Genomic DNA, 20,082 nt, shown 5'->3' with positions numbered 1-20,082 from the left:
AAAAAAATTCAGAGACAAAGAACCAAAGGCCTCATAGGAAAATGGGAGAGCTCATGAAGAGTAAATACACACAAAAAGTTTAATCTTACTCAAAATCAAAGAAATACAAGTTAAAACAGCTTTGAGATAACATTTCTTATCTCTCAGATAGGCAAAAATTAGAGAATGACAGCACATTCTTTTGCCAGACTACTGGGAAGTAGGCCCCCCCTTACACACCAGTGGCAGGGACGCCAGCCCACGCAGCCCTTCTAGAGGGTGACTGGCAATGCTTGGCAACCCCACAGACACACTTCTGACCCAGCAGCCCCGCTTGTGGGAATCTCCTTTAATGACACTCTTGCATTTGCACAAGCTTACTCATTTTAGGATTGTTTGTAATTGCAAAATATTGAAAACCTAAATGCTAATATAGGAGAATGACTGCATAAATTATGGTACAGCCACACAACAAAGAGCTGCAGTTTTAAGAAAGAACAAGGAAGGGCTCTGAGCTGTCACGGTGTAATTAAGCAAAAAGAGTAAAATGCAAAGGGCGTCTATAGTATGCTGCTCTGCACGTGAGCAGGGAAGTGTGATACATGTGCCTGCTTATTCCTGCAAGAGAAATTGAGGAATAATAAACCAGAAACTAATAAAATTGTTTTCCTACAGGGAAGGGGAGTAGGAATGGGGTAGGAAGATTGGCAATAATGGAAACAAGATACTAGGGAGCAGAGGGGAGTGACACTTCTCCAATTATACTTTTTTGTACAACTCTGACTCTGAGAACTCTGGTAATTTTTCACGCATTCTCCAAATATAAATAAAAGTCAGCCTAGATGGGTGTGTTGTGTGGGGCATGATTCCAAAATGGAATACAAACAGTAAAAAGTGAACTTAACTCTGTTACAAATAAGTAACAAAACCACACTGACTTGAGTGGGGAAGAAAGGAACCAAGTAACTTTGGAAAACAGGAGTTTGATTTTATATTCTAGGGCTAAAGATAAACACAACAAGTGTTGTACTGCATGTAGTAAATGCGTTTCTCACAGAGGTCCTGGTTAGGAATTCTGAAACTGTCTTTTGTGCATCCTGAGTTTGAACAAATAAGTGAATTTATTATAGATAATGAAAGTATAATTTTTCACCATTGGATAAGAAAGTTACAGATAAAGGAATAACCTGGAATGTACCCTGTTTTCTTTGGAGTCGGAGGTATCCATATGAACCTGTGATTTTTAGTATATGTTTGCAGGTGCAGAATTCAAAAATAAATACAGCTGGGTGAATGTGTTAGTACACATACAAACATGTTCTAGTTCTGTCCTGAGAGGACGACGAGCTGTGAGACCCTAGTTAGAGTGAACACCTTAGTGCCTGGACCTCTCAATACCATTCTCCGGAGGGAGGAACCATGGGTCCTGGGGGAAATGGTGGAGTCTGAGGCTGGGGTAGGGGAAACACAAGAAGATCTTGGAACATCGTGTGTTGCCAGGAAGCCAGTTTGAAAATGGGAGTATTGGATTTTAACCCACAGCATAATATATATCTCCAGGCATTCATACATGTAAATAAGTAGATAAATAGGGAGAAGGGACAACATTTTCTTACAATGGAATTCCAATGAGTTTAGAAGAAAAGAGGGGACTTAAGATCACCATCAGGCAAAGATGCTGTCATTTGGGGACATTGAAAGTAGGTACAGGTGCACTCTGCTATTTTTACAACTTTTCTCCAAATGTAAACTTATTTTCATGTAGAAAGTTTTAAAAAATAAGTAAGAGCTTGAGGTACAAGTAACGCTTCCTTATCTTTTTTTTGAGTTTGATATGCAAACGCAGGACCCAGACAGATTCTGGTGACGCCTTTGCTGTCAGAACTCATTATGTGAAGTGAGGCTGGATAGACTCACAAGACCCCTGCATTTACTATATATTTTTGTTGCAATATTATTGAAACTTGGTCTAGAGTTTATTCTTATTCCCCAGGAGTCAACCATCAGCTCCTTGCTTATTCTCTCAATTTACTCTTCCTTAGAGGGCTCATTCATTTATTTTGCATCAGCTGTCACTCTTTAAGTGAAAAGTCTGTTCCTGCCACTAGCCTGATTGTCTTCAATGTCTCCCTAAATCAGCCTCAGGGAAAGTTCCAGCTCTTAAACTTCACTCTCAAGGCATTGCCTGCTCTGTGCCTTCAGCCTCATTTTAAAGACTCTTGCTCTTCCTTGAATGTAAAGCCCTTGCCTTGCTGAGCTATTCTCACTTCACCAAATTCACTCATCCTATGCCTCTTGGCTCTTGCCCATAATGTTCCTTCTCCCCCAAATCCTTCATTTCTATTTCTTCTTTGCCTGGCAAATTCCTTCAAATGATAGCTTAAATGTTATTTTCTCCACAAAACATCCCCTGAGCCTCCAAGACCAGCCTTCAGTGCCCTCTTAGGTGCTTCCCTAGAAACCTAATTTTAATTCCCCTGTCCTCATTTACCCACAGGAGCGTAGTAATGTCTGTATCTTTCTTTGGACCCTCTGTGGTATAAAGAGTGAATTAGACATAATGCCATTTGCAGCAACATGGATGCTCCCGGAGAATGTCATTCTAAGTGAAGTAAGCCAGAAAGAGAGAAAAATACCATATGAGATCACTCATATGTGGAACCTAAAAAACAAACAAACAAAAACAAAGCATAACTACAGGACAGAAATAGACTCAGACAGAGAATACAGACTTGTGGTTGCCAGGGGGGCAGAGGGTGGGAAGGGATAGACTGGGATTTCAAAATTGTAGAATAGATAAACAAGATTATACTGTATAGCACAGGGAAATATACACAAAATGTTACAGTAGCTCACAGAGAAAAAAATGACAATGAGTGTGTGTATGTCCATGTATGACTAAAAAATTGTGCTGAACACTGGAATTTGACACATTGTAAAATGATTATAAATCAATAAAAAATGTTAAAAAAAAAGAATGAAATTAGAGGAGGGAAAGGCCGCTTTAAAGGCTAGAGGCCAGTAAGAAGCCCCTTAGGGAAATCCACCAGGAGCTCATGGTTGCCTGTGTTAGGTTATTGGCAGTGGAGATGGAACCCAAAGATATTTAGAAAGTAGGTTGTAAGATCCTGGAGGGAAATTTGTCCTGTTTCCCATTAGATTCACAGCAGGGAAACTCTCACAAATGTTGCCTTATAACCATGGTTCCAATTCCATGTCCTGCCCGTGGAACAGCTCACTTCACCCTTAACTGTCCTGATACTTTCTTTTCTGTAATTACCTGTGGAGCTCTATGAGGCTGGCACTTCGCATATCCCGCTGGCTGTGGATTGCTGACTCAGTTCGTCTGACTAGTCGGGGAATATCTCAGTTCTTACCACTCTAGACCCTTCAGGCTTGTTTATTTGCTTACTTGCTTGTTTGTTTACTTGCTTTTGCTGGGTGGTGGCCAAGAGTAGATAAGAAACTAGTACCTTTTCTGCCCCTATGCCAGTTTCCCATGCGAAAGGTCCTACTTATTGTTCTTTTGTAACATTTTTTCAGTTATCCAATTTTTAAGTGTTTGGATTATCCTTGACTTAAACTTCTCTTTTATGAGTCATCCATAATTTGCCAAGTTTTGCTTTGAAGTCTGTCCACGGTCTTCATTTTACCCCATAGTCTTCTCATATCTACATTATTGTTATTATAAGAACCTCCCAGTTTGCATTCTTAATTCCTTTGCCACATTATCCTCAACTTTGCAAGAATTATGTTGATTCTCAGCTTTGATGTTGTATTATCTCAGTGAATTGAATTTTTCTACAGAATTTGAAGTATTAAATCAGATAATAGATGGATGCTTTGTAAATATATATCCCCTAGCTCTTGACTTATTCCTTTCTTTCTTAGGTTTTTTTCATTTTAAACTCTAATGCTTGATTTTAAAGGGCATTCATAGCTGAGCCAATATTTGTTTAACCTTAATTTCTACATAGAGAGGGAATAGTATACCAATTAGGAATAAAGGCTGGAGAATTTAATTCCAGCCTCACATCTTGGGTCCAGTATTACACAGGAGAAATCACTTAATCCATTTATGCCTCTGTCTTTTCAACTTTAAAATTGAGGGTGGGGTAACATGTCTTTTAGGGTTATTGTCTGAGGACTAATTAATCTTTGCAAACTACTACTTGGCATGCTATACATGTCACATTTTATGATATTGGTAGCAAATAAAGGTGTATTAACATTAATCTTTTACATTAACATTGATCAGTACTGAAGCACTCAATATACGTTATATATTTTTTGATGTAACTGCACATGTGTTAATAGGCAGGAAACACTTAAGTCATGAAGTGCTTTCACTTGGAAGAAAATCTCAGATGCAGCATATGTTAAAAATGCTACATGACTTCTAAATATAAGTAATGACAGCAGGAGACCCATTACAACAGGACATGTAGAAAAAGCAGTCTAGGAATGAACTTTATGCTTAACAAAATGAAAGTAATCTATTCCATGAGGGACACAATCACTTTGTGTTTGTTATCCGCCTTTGCAATTAATCAAATCCAGAAGGAGCAAACCAGCCAACAGCTCAGGCCAGGTTAATGTTGGGCCATTTCCAAGTCATGTGTGATACAAACTTGCTGCAGCATCTGATTAACCAGTTTACACTAAGATGACTATAGTAATGAGGAATAAAGGTTGCAGTAAATATGATTTCAAAGAGATAAAAGGAGAGGAGGTCTGCTGGGAAAGGTTGTACAGAAAAGTGTAAATATGGTTCTAGTGAACGGCCAAATAGCTTTCTGGCTTTACCAGTTCTGAACATTTCCCCCCATTTGTGCACATGCTTTCTCTCACTTGCTCTTATTTTTGTCTCACCTCCAGAATTTAACACTGGTAAAATGTTATTTAATATACCACCCATATTTGTACTACCCCAGTTATTAGTAAATATTTTTTATAGCTTTTTGAGAAATTCTGAATTCACTCAAATGTAACGCTTTATATTGGTGGTCATGTCTCTCTACTCTTTTATAATTTTGCCTATTTTTTCCTTTGTAATATTGATATCTGAAGAGGTCAAGCAAGCTGTCTTGTAGAATGGTCCATAGTATAAATTTATTTGTTTCCTCACAGTTAGATTCAATTTAAATATTTTCAGAGAAATACTGTATAGTTGGTTTTGTCCCCTATTTCCATCACATCAGGAAGCATGTCATTTTAGCCTGTCCTGTTATTTATTGGTGATATTAAACATGCTCACTTGGTTGGTTGTAAACATATCTTTTTCTCTTTGAAATTATAAATAAACAGTAATCAAAGAGTATCTTCTTCAGTAACCATCTTTCATCCAGTAGTTTTCTGTCATCTATTTGTGATCCTTGCCAAAATCATTTATTACATTAGTGGTTGCAAAATACTGATTTTCTACCTCTAAGAAAAATGTTAAATTTCTACAAATTAGCTTCCATTAGATGGCCCTTGATTTTGGTAATCACTTACTCATTTTATTTAGAATTTCTTAGGAAGTAAGTGAGAGAATTAGGTTCAAATGTTATTTCACCTTTAAAGGTCAAGCACTTAAAAAGTCACCCTAAGAGCTAAGGCACCAAAATATTAGAGTTTATCAGCAGTGTCAGTAATTAGATTCAGAAAGTTAAATTTCTGTAATTAGTCCCATAGTTATGTTTTCACCTTATAAATTCAGTTAAGTTAAACACTGTGTTAGTAGAGTCAGTGTGCCTGTGTTTTTGCAGAGGAAGTTGTTGAGCATTCTAAGATGCACAGTATGAATTCTTAGGTGCAGGCAAAAAATTAAATCTTACTAATTAATATCACTCTTATTGAGGATTTATTCTTTGAAAGCCTCTTTATTACCTGACCTTGATAGCATGTTTTAAGCACAGTTCCAGGATATTATAAGAAACATGTCTTTTTTTTTTTTCCATACTAAATAGGCAAGGTTATATTTAGGGTTTAAACTAGTCCCTAAATATTCTTAATAACCCCTGGGAGGGGATAAGAAACATTTCTAAATCTGTTTCACTACTATTTGTATTGAACACTTACAGGGTACAGACAAAGCTAACTGATGTGATTAATGATGTAATATCAAAGAGAACATTGAAATTCTGTGTTTTATTAGCAAGTTGTTGGTTGTCCCTTAATTGAGGATTCATTATGGATGGTATTCACTGTTAACAGCTGTGTCCTTTCATTTCAGAATTAGACTTCTAATTGACAGTAATGAAACTACATTTTAAAATATTCTTAATTATGATTGTTCACTACTTCACAGTTACTTGAATTTATAAGGCCTAACAATTTTCAAAGCTCAAAAATAAATAGAATCATTTGAATGATGACCATCCATGTATACAAGTGGATTTATCCTGACCTTTTTGACTAGTAGAAATATTCATTTTAATTTATCCCACAATGAAGGTGGATTCCTTCATTATTCTGCATTTCAGTTTATCTGTTTCATAACAAGAGCTTTCATTACGGTTTTTAAGGAAAGCTGCCTTGAATTTATATTTCTCATAAGTAACAAAAATTTTACCTGAGAAGTATCCTTTGTACATTTTGAAGGAAGCAGAAGTCACTTAAGGCAAAATCAGGGACCTGGATATTTGTGTTTTGGGTACTTAGGCTGGTACTTGACTTTTACCTCTTATTAGCAGGTGAGTACCACAGAGCACAGGAAATGGTAAAGGATTGAACACTTGAGAAACAGGTGTTTGAGGAAACTTGAAGTTAATGTGAAGCCTCTCAGACAGGGATAACTGTCTTACCACTTTTGTTGTTTGAATAGTTGGTGAAGGTTTGGTGGATTTATACAGATAGGTCTGAAATAGAGCCTGGTTTTGAAAAAGCAGTAACTTATTTTCAAGTTTTAAAGTCAGCGTCTTTTATTTTGCTGTTTTCTAAGCTGGCATACAGAGTGCTGCTGATCTGGTAGAGTGACAAGCGGTGTGAAGACAACCTTTTAGTAGCAGAGAAAGGTAGTGTTTCTGGCTAGTGGGATACATCTTTTCCTCAAATAGTACAAGTAATGTCTGAGTCTTGTCTGCTAGGACCCTTGCAGCACTCCAGTATGCTGGCAGAAGGTATGATCTGTGTTCCCTAAAATGGGAGACAGAGGCATGTGCTTTACCCAGCAATTGCAGAAACCAGCGTCTAGAATTTAAAAATCACATTTCTCTTGCTTACTCACTGTTTTACCCAGTTAGGCACCTTTGATTTTTATTTTCTTCACTTTATTTTGTTTTTCTTCTCATGGTTATTGAACGTTGAGTTTCGGTTAATTCCTTCTAAGTCTGCCACCTGAGCCTAATATAGACAACAGGCGTCTGGCACAGGGCAGAATTGTCTTCTGATCACAATTCTATTGCTGTCTCCATCTGCTGGTATAAAGAAGTAATGCTCTTGCCAGAATAAGCCAGCTCATTTTAATTTTAAAAAACACAAATTGAGAAATAAGGAATTATGTTCCTAATGTGTTTTCTTTCTTTGTGACAATTAAGTCAGTTTGAAGATGCAAAACTTCATTGGATGTCAGTTTTTGTAGGCATTGTCTTTGGGGTTTTTCAAAAAGGCTTTTTGTTAGTAAGATAAAAAATGTCAAAGAGCCATTAAAAATCTGATATATTAACCATGCATAGATTCCATACATTTTGTTCCTTAGGGAATTAGAGAAAAATCTAATTATCTCAACATTTTTCCAACAGTGTGCATCAAAAATTTAATGGTGAGAAATCTAAAAAATCCTGATAGTCTTTGCACGTTCACAGTTTCACCGGGTTTTGCATCATTGCTTCTGAATTGCTAATGAAGAGCTCAGTGGGGCTTCCAATGCATCTCAGATATTCTGGGTGGTGACCGGCTAGAGTGGTACTGACATCACAACAGAGAGCCTTTGCCTTTTTGTTGCTTGAGTCCTGGGCGAGTGCTGTCGCCCGCTCCAGCCTTGCTCTCCCAGTGCCTGGCTCACCAGCCGGTTGTGTGTTCCGCGAGCTCTGTGGAAGAGCAATGCAGAGCATTGGTTTACAGATACTATGGAAAGTACACCTTCACTCACTCTGTATGATGAAGCAAATACCAACACGATGAAGGTATGTGACTCTTTGATTTAATAGTGTGTACAAAAGGTGATCAAACGTATGAAGAGTTACACATACTCAATTAGTACCCTAATTTTTGCTAGGGGCATATGTGATAAAGTCCTGTGTCCAAAATGAGAGCATGTTTTTAAATGGTTTTTGTTTATTTTTGCAAAGATATGTTTGTTTAGATTGATAGAATGAGGAGCAGGATTCCTTTAGTTCTCAGCAGTAGTACAAGTTCCTTCTACTCTACCCGTACATTTGTGACCCTTTCTGTATCTTGAGGACAGAACAGTTTGCCTGTGTGCTCATTGATATTTGTGTAAAGCAGCACAGTTGTTCCGTTGGAAAATGACTTCTCTTTCAGGTTCATCTTAAAATAGAAATACTGTATGGCTCTTTCATGTTAACATTTTTATTGTGGAACAAATACAGTGTGGATAAGACATCTTTTGGAAATTAAGAAACTAAGAACCTTAACTTTAAAAGCAGATGTTAATTTTTATACTCCTTTTTGGAAGACTAGATCAGAATTGTTTTAAAAGTGCTTCTTAACAGCAACACCTAGCTCTGTCATTGCTCTGATTAGCGGAGTCGAACACCACATTGCAAAAGCGAGCACATGCTAACTGCATTATGTGATTTTTGAGATCTGATTTCTAATCATACTGTCTGCAAACTTTGACATTTACTTTGATATTTTATGATTCTTCTAAACCAGACTCTAACCATGTAGGTGAGATTGAATAACTAAAAATGTCCATTAGTGTATAATTGACGTGTTTGGAAGATTTTTGAGAGTTTTGTTTACTTTTTACCTGGATTTAGCTGAAATTTTAACAGTATTTGGAATTGCTGCAATACTTTCAACCCCTCTCTGCAATTTGAAACAATTATTTTGACCTTAAGAAATAACTCATCTCTTTAGAGGAGATAGGACAAAACTCATTACGTAGCTTTTTTTAAAAATCAATGCTGAATATCATTACTCCTCCTTCTTTTATTTCTTTCTGATTCCCAACTGTGTAATCAGGATCAGACATTAACAGCTATTATTAAAATGAGGGCTTTTTTTTATCAGATATATTATTTCAAACTAATGCCAGAATTTCATCATTTCTTTTTCAAGCCTGAGGTTTTAAATTTTATGTCGAACTATGAAAGAAGAAAATGGAAATAAACAGCACATAATTCTTACACACAAATGCTTTTAGCTATCCTTTGCCACATTCCACCTTTCTCTCTTTTTGAAGTATCCTTCTCTTTTTTGTTTCTTTTGTTATTTCCTTTAGGTTATCTCTCTCTGCCCTTCGCAGCTTGTGCGTGTGTGTGAGTGAGACTTTCTGAATGTTTGTCTCTTCCTCTCTGTCTTTTCCCTCCCTCTGTCTTCCTCCACCTGCCTGTTGGTCCTTCCCGCCTTGTCTCAGTCTGTCCCCTTCTCTGATCCTCTGCCTGGTGTCTCAGGGCCCCTCTCCCTTCCCTGTCTGAATCAGTCTCTATGTCTGCCTGTCTTTCCTTTTCTGCTCACCTGACCCTCTCCCTCGCCTGTCATCTCCCTCTCTCCCTCTGTGCCTTTCTCCCTGCCAGCTATCTCTGCACCTTCATCTCTGCGCCTCTGTTCCTCTCCCTTCCTGTTAGTCTTGCTCATCCTTCTTCTCCCTTTGTCTCCGGGGTACCCCTCGATGTGCCCCTTCCACTGTCTTTCTGTCTGTCCCCCGACCTCTTCCTTCTTCCTCTCTCACCCTCCTTTTACTCTTCTGTGCCTCGCTTTCTCCCTGCCTCTCTGTCCGTATTTGCTTCTCCCAGTCTCCTGACTGCTGTTCCGTTAGTCTTTCTGCCTCCGTTTCTCTCCCCATCTTAGCATTTTTCTCCCTTTTTCACCCTCCCCAAGGTCTGTCTCTTTCCCCAAGGTCCAGGCTTCACTCACACACGTACACGCTCCAAATTTTCATTGTCATACAGATTTTCAGTTTTCACTGGAACGAGATCTGCGCTTGACTTTAAATGCCCTTTGGTTATTTAATAGCAGTCACTGGTCAGATTTTATGTCAAACTCTGTTCTTTCTAAAAGACACTATTGAGTAATAATTATATTTTAAATCAATAGATTTTATCCCTTCCTTATTAGTTTAATTTTCAGACATTTATATTTCAGGACTTTCAAGTGGGTTGACATTCTCACATACTGAAATTGTCAGTTAAAACATTTTGTCTCGGCGGCCGCATCGCCGCCTCCGCAGTTGGCGGCCGAGGAGCTTTTCTCTCCGCCCCGCCGCCGGCTTGTCTCCGGCCGGGGGACAGGGAGCGGCCGCCCGGCCCGCCTCAAGGAGCCAAGGAGCTTCTAGAGGAAGAGCAGCAGCAGCACCAAGGCGCGGAACAGCCGCGACAGTAACACGGCGGCCGCCACGGTCGTCGCCGCGGGCATGCGGGTCCGGCCGGCCTCGGGCCACCTCTCCCACCTAAGGACCCCCGGGGCCTGGGCAGGACCTCGGCTCCGGGCCCGGGGAGCCCCCCGGCCGCCCCCACGGCCGGCAGCAGAGTGCTGCTGCGCTCCAGCTCGGCCGGGTCGGGGTGGAGGCCGGTCCTCGGGGCCAGGCCGGTGGCGGCAGCGGCGGCGGGAGGAGGGACCGGGCTCCGCCCAGCACCGCGGGCTCAAGCCGCCGTCGGCGGCCCCTGACGGCCAGCGCGGTGACCGGCAGCCACGCGGCCGCGCAAAGGAAGCCCCGCTCGGGGCGGGGGGCCCGAGGCCGGCGGCTCCGGAGCTGCAGAGCCCGGCGGGGAGAGACGGGGCGGCGGAGGACGAAGGGCAGGAGGGAGAGGGCGGTGAGGGCGGCGAGGACGAGGTCCCGGAGGCCGAGGAGCCGCTGCGGTCCGGACGGACCGTGAATGGCAGTGGGCTGCTCCCTACAGCTGCCGGGAAGACTGTTCGGGCTCGGAGGAGGAGGAGGACGGGGACGTGGCCTCCAGCGGACGGGTGTTGAAGGACGGCTCCCGTTCCTGGCACCGGCCCGGGCGGGGCCGGAGTGAGCCTCTCTCCCCGCTGCCGGCGAAGTCGGCCGGCGGCTGCTGAGACCTCAGTTCCGGGAGGGGAGGAATCGCGATGCACGACAGGGCGGCGCCGCCGGGAGTGTAGACAGGAGCCGGGGTGTAGACCGAAACTGGGAGTGTAGACAGAAGCCGGAGTGTAGACCGGAGCCGGGAGTGTAGACAGGAGCCGGGGGTGCGGACAGGAGCCGGGGGTGTGGTCAGAAGCCGAGACCTCGAGGCGGCGGCGGCGGCGCAGGGAGGAGGGCGTGATCAGCTGGACTCCAGCCCCGCGCCTAGGCGCCGTGTTAACGCTGAGAACCTGGCCCCTCTCCTGCCGCCGCCGCTCGCCGACATGGACTCAACCTTGTATTCGTCCACAGGCTCCCTTCTTAAAACCAATCATCATATCGGCGGTGGGGCCTTCAGCGTGGAACCCCCAGGATTTTTTCTAACAGCCTCACTCCCTTTGCGGCGGTGGCCGCCTCCAGTTCACTGAGGACCAATCACTCCAATCATAGCTACGTGAAAAACACCCGTAAGAAACCGAAGCGTTCCGAGCCGGAGGAGGAACTTCTCCAGCAATTTAAACAGGAGGGGGTGTCCCCAGCAGGGGGGTTCGGTGCCCGCTACTTATGGATGTTTCTGTTAGCTGCTGCCTGCCTATTTTCCCTCATGTTGGGACTGACTTAGCTACGAGTGAGAGGGACAGGACTCTCCGAGGATGGAGGACTCGGCAGTAAGTATTAAACCCTCTGGGCAAGGGAGCAAAGGGCCTATGGTTAGTGCTGGGCTCTGACCGCACTGGGCATCTTACCTGAGGTGATTTCTGTCAGCAAGGTCATGGTTTAATAGTGAAACGCAACAGACTGAGTGTATTTTTGTCATCTTTCTTTAAGAAAGAACATGATTACCATGATTAGAATGAAAATCCCATGGCTACTTTTAAGGTTTTCTGTATGATGTATGTGGGAATTGAAAACATCTTACAAAAGAACAGACTATTACAAGTAAGCCTAAGTAAAATGCATTTATGTGTTTAACTTACGTTTTCTTTTGGCCTTAAATAACCATAGGTGCAGTTGCCAATCCAATTACTCAATAGTTTAGAGGTTTTTTGATTGTTCAGATGCATCATCCATCATGCACTGGGATTTTTTTTTTGGTTGGTTGGTTTTTGTTTTCCCAAATTGAGTTGTGGTTCTAAAAGGCGAAGTAAGATCTCTTGAAACTCTGGTTAATTATTTTGTAGTATTAAATATGTGTGTAGGTAGTTCCATAATTTCTTTAAAATCTAAAAATGATTGATTGCCAAGCCCAAAGCACCTCCCCTCCCACCAGCGAAAAAAAGTTCTGGTAGGGCCGTGCAGGAGTTTGCAGTCAGATTCACCTGAATTGGTTTCCAGGCTCTGCCTTTTAACTTACTAAATGGCTGTAGGCAGGTGTGTTCGTCCACTCGTTAAGCCAGCATCACTTTCTGTGCTGAGCACTCAGGATACAGGAGTGGTAAGGCAGAGCATCCCTGCCCTTCAGCACAGGAAGGAGGTGGGTACTGACAACTTATGTTCTGTGAAGGGAGTGAGGGTGGAGTGATTGGTGTGCCCTGCTTCAGAGATGATGAGGGCAGGCACTGTGTGAGGTGAGACTGGAGAAGGAGACGGCCTTGCAGCAGTCAGGAGAGCATTGGGGCAGTGATTACAGGAGGAGGAAAGGCCTGGAGCTGAGCAAGAGCCTTCTGTAGGTGAGAGTGCCTTGAGCAAGGGGGAGCAAGCCAGAGTTTGAGCTTCCCTTGTGTAATCTGTAAAACAGCGTGAATCTTGGTTAGAATGATGCCTGGGAAGATTAAAAGAGAGAAAGTCAATTTAGTGCATGATGGATGGCCTGCTGAATACATAATTTCTCAGTATTAGGTCCTTTCCCTCACCCCTTGAAACTTCCTACCCTTTTCACCCAATACGAATTCAGTGTATCATGGTTTGTAAAACTGGCTTACTGTTATTAGTTTTGTTTCAAACTAGTGAATGATGGCCGACTTTAACGTGTAGGAGCAGAAATAGTATAAACTTTGGTTTGAATATAGCCAATTCTAAGACAGTCAGATAATTGATTATAATATTCCTTAAAGGGATTAGAAGAGGACTGAAATCCAGCACTCACTTTAATTGGTACCCTGGTTGCAAGAGTGATACATTGTGTCCTGCTTCAGATATTTGAGAGAGAAAAGAAATAAGGTCACATAAGAAGTTAAATTAGGAAAGTTCAGGTAAATGACATAACCTGTGAGCACTACCTGTCTGCATGTTTGTTTCTCTAACAGAATTGGTCTGTTCTGTGAACTGGCCCTTTCTAAGAACTAAATGCTTTACAAGTATAATCTCATTGAACCTGCCCAACAACTCACAGAGGCCAATGGTGGCATCTTCACTTTATAGACAAAGACAGTGAGGCTCAAGGAAGTTAAATGTATCCACAATTGAACAGCTATTGAGTAATAGGACTAAAATTTGGTTTCAGGTGTTGTCAATGAAAAAGCCCATTCTACTTTGGATATTGTTTGTAGGGGATTTTCTAAAAGGGTACTTTTATTAGGATTAAGAAAATAATTAATTACTTCATAGGATTAAATACATAGATACTGAAAGGCATAATTCTCAACTAAGATGACCTGTCATATCTTTGTTGTCGCTATTAAGATGAATGACTAATATCCCCTTAAGTACTAAAATTTCAAATGGCATAGAAAAGGATTGGCTTGCTAGAGCTTTGGTACCCTCGTCACCTCCACCAACATGGAAGGAAGGAAACTATATGGTGGTTTGCATTTTAATAAGTGGTAAATATGAGGTAGCCTGGGTGATGGAAAAAATAGTGGCCAAGAGGTAGAGGATCTGGGTCCTAGGGCTTGTCCAAATGACCTCAGTCAAGTTCCTTAGCCTCTGAGCCTCATTCTTAAGTATTAAACTGGAGTAGTAACTTCTACTGTCTGTGGGGTTTTTGTGAGGGTCAAGTGTGACAGTTTGTTAAATGCAAAGTGGTATTATTCAAAGTTTAGATAAAATTTGTCATTTTCCTGCTGAACTACCTTATATATGTAAAGTCATTTCTGTAAGTGATATTTAGTAGTGTATTTCCTACCTCTTCAACATTTAATTTTTATTAAATTCTTTAAATACACATTGTAGACATTGCTAGAGAAATCTTAGTCAAAATATAATGAATCCTTAAATTCATTGTACGCTTGACACGTTGTATATCCTGGTGGAAAGAAGTGCTTGTGAGTTCAGTTAGTCTGCACACCCAATGGTGAATAATTTCACTACCTATATTCATGTATCCTTTGTCATGTTATGATGTTTTGCCAGTGCTTAACCACATGGTTCATTGGTCAAGTAGTGTGCTTAAGGAAACAGTTTTACTTTGAGTAATAATTTCACCAGAAGATTGTAGGTTATATGTTAGAGTAAGCCTTAGTAAGCTTTTATTAGTTATTTAAATTTTGCATAGCATATAATAGATTAGCCTTTTAAATAGTTCCTAATCGTTTGATCTTTGAAAACTTTTCATTGATATCCTAGTTTTATTAATTAAATTACCTTCATTAAATTAAAAATAATAATAAATAATAATAAAATGTTTTGTTTTCCAGAGATACACATTTTAGACTGTTAAAGGGAATTTTTTTCTTTTAAATGAATTTTCTATTAATTTTCTTGTTTTTTTAGAAAACAGTGTTTAAATTTTCACTTTTTGAGGTACTTAAGACAATATCCACTTCACAATTGTGTTCCAGTTTATAGGTAAACTTGTATTTTTTTATATGTATATGGCTTTTTTAAAAGTACCATTCTCTATTTTCCAAATGTGTTATGGAAGATACATGTTGGAATTTTTTTCTTTCATTTTTAGCTTCTTATTTTGAAATACGTATAGATTCACAGGAAGTAGCAAAAAATATTAGAGAAGTCCCATGTGTGCCTTTTAAAGATTTTTAACATTAAAAAAATGTTTTTCTCAAGTTTGTGTCTTGTATCTCCATATTTAAAATGGTCTGAGGAACAGAAACTCACTTAGCATTTACCTACTTACATAACCCTACAACTATCATCATCCTGTTTTTATTTTGTTTTGTAAAACAGGTTAAGATAGTGTGTCCCAGTAGGACTGTAGCAGAGCTGTCAGGAAAGACAATTAAATGTACAGGTAACAAGTTATGTATGTTTAAGAAGCAAAGGAAGATAGGTAAGAGGAAAACCTTCTCCCAGCTGAGCTAAGTGTTATTTCCACGTGTCACTCTTCCTCCTGTGGAGTTAGGAGGTGCTCCTCTTTTCTGCATTCTTTTGGTGCCCCTGCTGCTTGTCATAGTTCCCTTCTCCGCTGTATAATCAGACTCCTAGTTGGGGGGGGCATGGAGTGGGGGTGAAATAGAACCCCCCCAAAAAAAGACTGTCTCTGCAAATCTTGTCACACCTCCATAGCTGGCCAATGCCCTTTCTGATTGATATATGATTTCTTTAATAGAGTTAATACAATGATTTTTTTCAATTAAATTCCTTTAAACTCTAGAGTTCCACAGATAGACTTTAGTAACTAGAGGAAAGCCTGAAGCCCAGTTACTGTCTTTTGACCCAGCCCCACCTTCTCACTTGAAACTTACCAATTTGCGTAAAAAAAAATGCATGTGTATGTACACACACACACACACACACAGAACCTATACATGAGTCCTAGTTAACTGCCCTTGTTTCATAACTTACATATGATATAAAAATGTTACATATAGCATGCAAATATATAGCCTAGTTGCTAATTTGATTCATATATAAGCTTCTGGAGGACCAAAAAACTAAAACTAAGTGCAAAAATGTCTATGGACATGCACATGTATCAACTCTGCGTTTCTGCAGAGATCCTTGGGTTTGCTAATAAGCTTCTCAAGTGGGAGAGGTCCTTTCCTGGTCTAAAAATAATGAAGAATTATGCTTTATGGTATCTGTAAATCATTACTCAACCTACTATGTTGATTTGACATCTTCTCTTTTCCTTTATATTCAAATACTTAGAAGGGCATATGATTTCCTCCTTTAATAGCAGGCATTTCCACAAAAATCATATGGCTTTTTTTCAGGCAGTTTGAACATACACAGCGCTGAGTACCAAGCACATCTGCTGTCAGGCTGTGACGCGGGGTCGGCAGGGAGAGACAGCGGAACGGTTTATTGTCTCCGTACTTTCACGGTGCTGGCTAAGCCACAGCTCCTTTTAACAGGTAGAAAATGAATGACAGCAAAAATTGTGGGCTGAATGGCCCCCATTGAACTCCAATGCCACAATTGTAGAGAAGGCAAAAGAAATACATTAACTATTAATAACTACTAAAACTATCTGATGTGGTGGACATAGCTTAAGGAGTAATGAAAGAAAGCCATTTAATCAAATCTGAAGTGTGTGAGACTGGATGTGCTCACTTTGTTCATAGCCGTAGGAAGTGGAACCAATTAAATTGGACAAAACCTTAGGTACTTTAAAGGGAATTTCTTTTGCTCACTCTGCAAATGCGGTGTATAGTGTGCATTTCTGGAGAGCATGAGGTTCTCAGTGGTGCTCACTCATGCCTACCGGCAGCATGTGCAAGCAATGAAAGGGTGTGCACTCTGTTGTGCACATCCTGTTACAGAGCGTGAAGTTGGATGGCAGCAACTGAAAGACAACACCAGTTCTACCTCAAGCTGTTTTTAACCCTATTTTTACTGAGCATGAAATACTCTTTGACTGAAAGAAAAAATAAAACATTTTTGAGCCTTTTTCCCCTGAGCATAATCCCTAGGTGCTTTCTTTAAAGAGGGTTGTGATCCTTTGTTAGAAAGAATGTGGTTGGCAGTTGAAGAAGTGAAGGATGACACATTAGTAGTTATAAAACAGAGTGTCTGGCAATTGTAATCTAAATTAAAATACTATAAAGGAAATATTTTTGTCATAACAAGGAGATGGGTCATGTTAGATCTACTGATTCAAAGTCTAGAGAAAATAAAGTTTCACGTGTTGATGAAAGACATTAAGCCATCAAAGAACCTCTGGGTGGATTAGATAAATGTGCCAGGAGCCCAGCAGGAGTTTTGCTTAGACTCTTTGATGACAGAGCTTAGTACTTTTAAGGCTCTCAAAGAATTTCCATTGTGATCCTGTGATAAGAATGAAATGCTAGTCATGGATAAAAAACACATAGAAATTCATTTAGTTACACCGGTGGTGCAGAGGGGAAAACATCAAGGAAACAGAATTCTGAAGGAGTGAAGGGAATGCCACATGAGAGGAGCTAAAATACCGTGAGAGCTGAAGGTTTCTTAAAGAATAGCCCAACACTTGCCACAGTCTGTTTAAAGCACATGACATTAGGAATGGCTGAATCAACTGGAGCTACTTTTATGGTGATGCGCACTTCTAGTCATGAACTTTAACTACAGATGTTATGCTATGAACCTAGCACAAAATATGTTAGTAAGAGTGTGATATATGAGACTAGACTACACAAAAGATTGATGACTGCAGCAACTTGTGACACTAGAACTAGACCAGGCCTCACAGGCTAAGGGCACAATCCTCCATAAGTCTGCTCTCACTTCCCGCAACCAGGCCACCCTCACTGCTGACCAGCTGGCTACCCATTACCCGTCAGGTTTGATAATTCCCTAGAATGACTTACAGAACCCAGGAAAGTGCTATCCTTACAATTATGGTTTTGTTGTAAAGGATACCGATCAGGACTGGCCAAAAGGAGGGACACACAGGGCAACGTCTTGGAGGGTCCCAGATGCAGAGCTTCCCTTGTCCTCTCTCCATGGGGTTAGAATGTGTTACCCTCCCGGCACAGAGATACGTGACAATATGCAGAATAGTGCTGTTCAGGGGAGCACAACCAAGCTTCAGCATTGAGTTTTTATTAGTGTTTCTGCATAGGCATGATTGAGTCATTGGCCATGCAGTTGAACTCAGTCTCCTGACCCCCTTCCCTTGCCAAAGGTCATGCTGGTATCACATAGGCTCAGAGCCCCAACTTTCTAGTTGCATGGTTAGTCTTTCAGGTGTGGCCAGTCCACATCCTGAGTCATCTCATTAGCATAAGCCATGTAGGGTCCCCACCATAAGTCACCTTATTAGCATAAACTGTCATGAGCCACCATCAATAAGAGACACTCCCATCACTCCAAAAATTCCCAAGATTTAGAAGCTACTTCCCAGCAGCCAGGGACAGAGGCCAGCCAAATTCTTTATTACATAATATTTTATGCTCTAACTAGTGATAGTGTCTTTGTTGTTCTGTATTAGGGAAATAATTTACTTTTCTAGTTTCTCATTATTTTAAGAGATAGCTATGAAATCAAGTCTGAATAAACATGTTTCTGTGTCTAAATAGTTCCCTTTAGCTGGTTTCATATCTTAAAAGCATCTCTAGGTAAATAATATACTATTTAAAGAATAAATTATAATTCAAACTCAGCATGGAACAAAAAATCTATATTTGCTCTTCATACTTGCCTATTATCTTAATGTCTGCTCTCACATTCTCATTATCTGTGCTCAATTGCTAGGAACCTAACCTTGGAATGTCCTTTAGTTATTTTCAAAAGCATGGTCAGATAGTAAGACCAGCCTTTTTCTTCCATATAGTCTTTAAAAGAGATCTTGTTATGTGACAAGAGATCTTATTACAACCTGATTGATGTCTTTATTTCAGTCCTGCATTTAACACATATGGAGGGAGCTCCCAATATAGTCCTGAACTATGGCAGCCTTAGAATTACAGCAAAATACATTTTACCCTCAGTAGCACTGTATTGTGAGGTAATCTATAAAGCCTTCAAGTATACAGTGACATTAATGGCCCTGACTTTATTGCATGGTCTCTTACCTTCATCCGCCAATATCTGAATGCCTTCAGAATCTCACCAAGTTGTCCCAGGATCCTCCAAAATATCTCTCAGGGGACTCATGAACAGCCCTTTCATGCTTTTCCTATTTTGTCCTTCTCCAGCCCGCTGCCCACTGCCACTTTTGTTAGTGCTTGCCGTAAATTTACTCATGTCCCTGCCAAAGTTTCTGCCTCCAGAGCTCCTAGTGTCATTAGTCTTCAGGGCACCAGACTCACTAGAATCTTCTGTCCCGGGCTGACCGCCTGCGTACCAGGAGCCCTTTGTCTCCCATTTCTCCCTGCTTTGGTTCTCTGATGAAGACACTTCCTTTAGCTTCTGCTCTGGCTCAGACTGGGACCCCTGCTATTATAAAAATGTAGAGAGACTTCTTTTAGTACTCCAGCATTCCTAAATTTCAACTTTTAATGTTTTGATTTGACATTATTAGGCTTCTTAAGTGCTACAATGTCAGGTCTGAAAATGGCCATAGAAGGATGCTTACCCTGTCCTGTAGCAAAGTAGCACCTGAGCTGTGTCATGTCGCTTCTTCCCAGGACTCTGACCACAGTTCCTATTACATATGAACATACCTATTGATCCACAGGAGAAAGGCTCTTCAGACACCAGCTGGAGGGCGATCTGTCAAGCCAGTCATCTCTCATTCACTTTACAAGTATTTGGGGAGACATTTCCATTTGCCAGACACTCTGATAAGTTTCAGTAATACAAAGATAAGTGAAGCAGTGCTCCCACCTTAAGCACTGCATAACAGGGAGGAATGATTATAGCTTATTAGTTCAGTGGCAAAGTAGAAATGAGGGCAAAGGCCATGGAAGTTCTCTCGGGGCAAAGCAGAGGGAGGGATCAAGTCTTCTTGGGAAGAAGCAAAGTGGAACTCACAGATCACAACACATTTGAGCTGGGTCTAGAAGGATGAAACAGTGCATTACACAGAAAGGAGGTAAAAATGATGGACAGAATGGGCAGTATCTTCAAATCCTAATGGTATGAATGTGCTCAGACAACTTGAAATAGTCTAGCTGGCCACAAGTTGTGGAGGAAGAGAGCAGAAG

At 40.8% G+C, this 20,082-nt stretch overlaps 1 pseudogene; it reads left to right on the top strand.

Moving 5' to 3' along the window:
- Window positions 1–8,081: 8,081 nt before the first annotated feature.
- On the top strand, window positions 8,082–11,852 carry LOC140685454 (inner nuclear membrane protein Man1-like; annotated as a pseudogene).
- The last annotated feature ends 8,230 nt before the right edge of the window (window positions 11,853–20,082 follow it).

The sequence above is a fragment of the Vicugna pacos genome, chromosome 24 (assembly GCF_048564905.1).
Source record: "Vicugna pacos chromosome 24, VicPac4, whole genome shotgun sequence".
NCBI lineage: Eukaryota > Metazoa > Chordata > Mammalia > Artiodactyla > Camelidae > Vicugna > Vicugna pacos.
The sequence above is the reverse complement of the archived record's forward strand: the minus strand, read 5'-3'. Positions and strand labels throughout refer to the sequence as shown.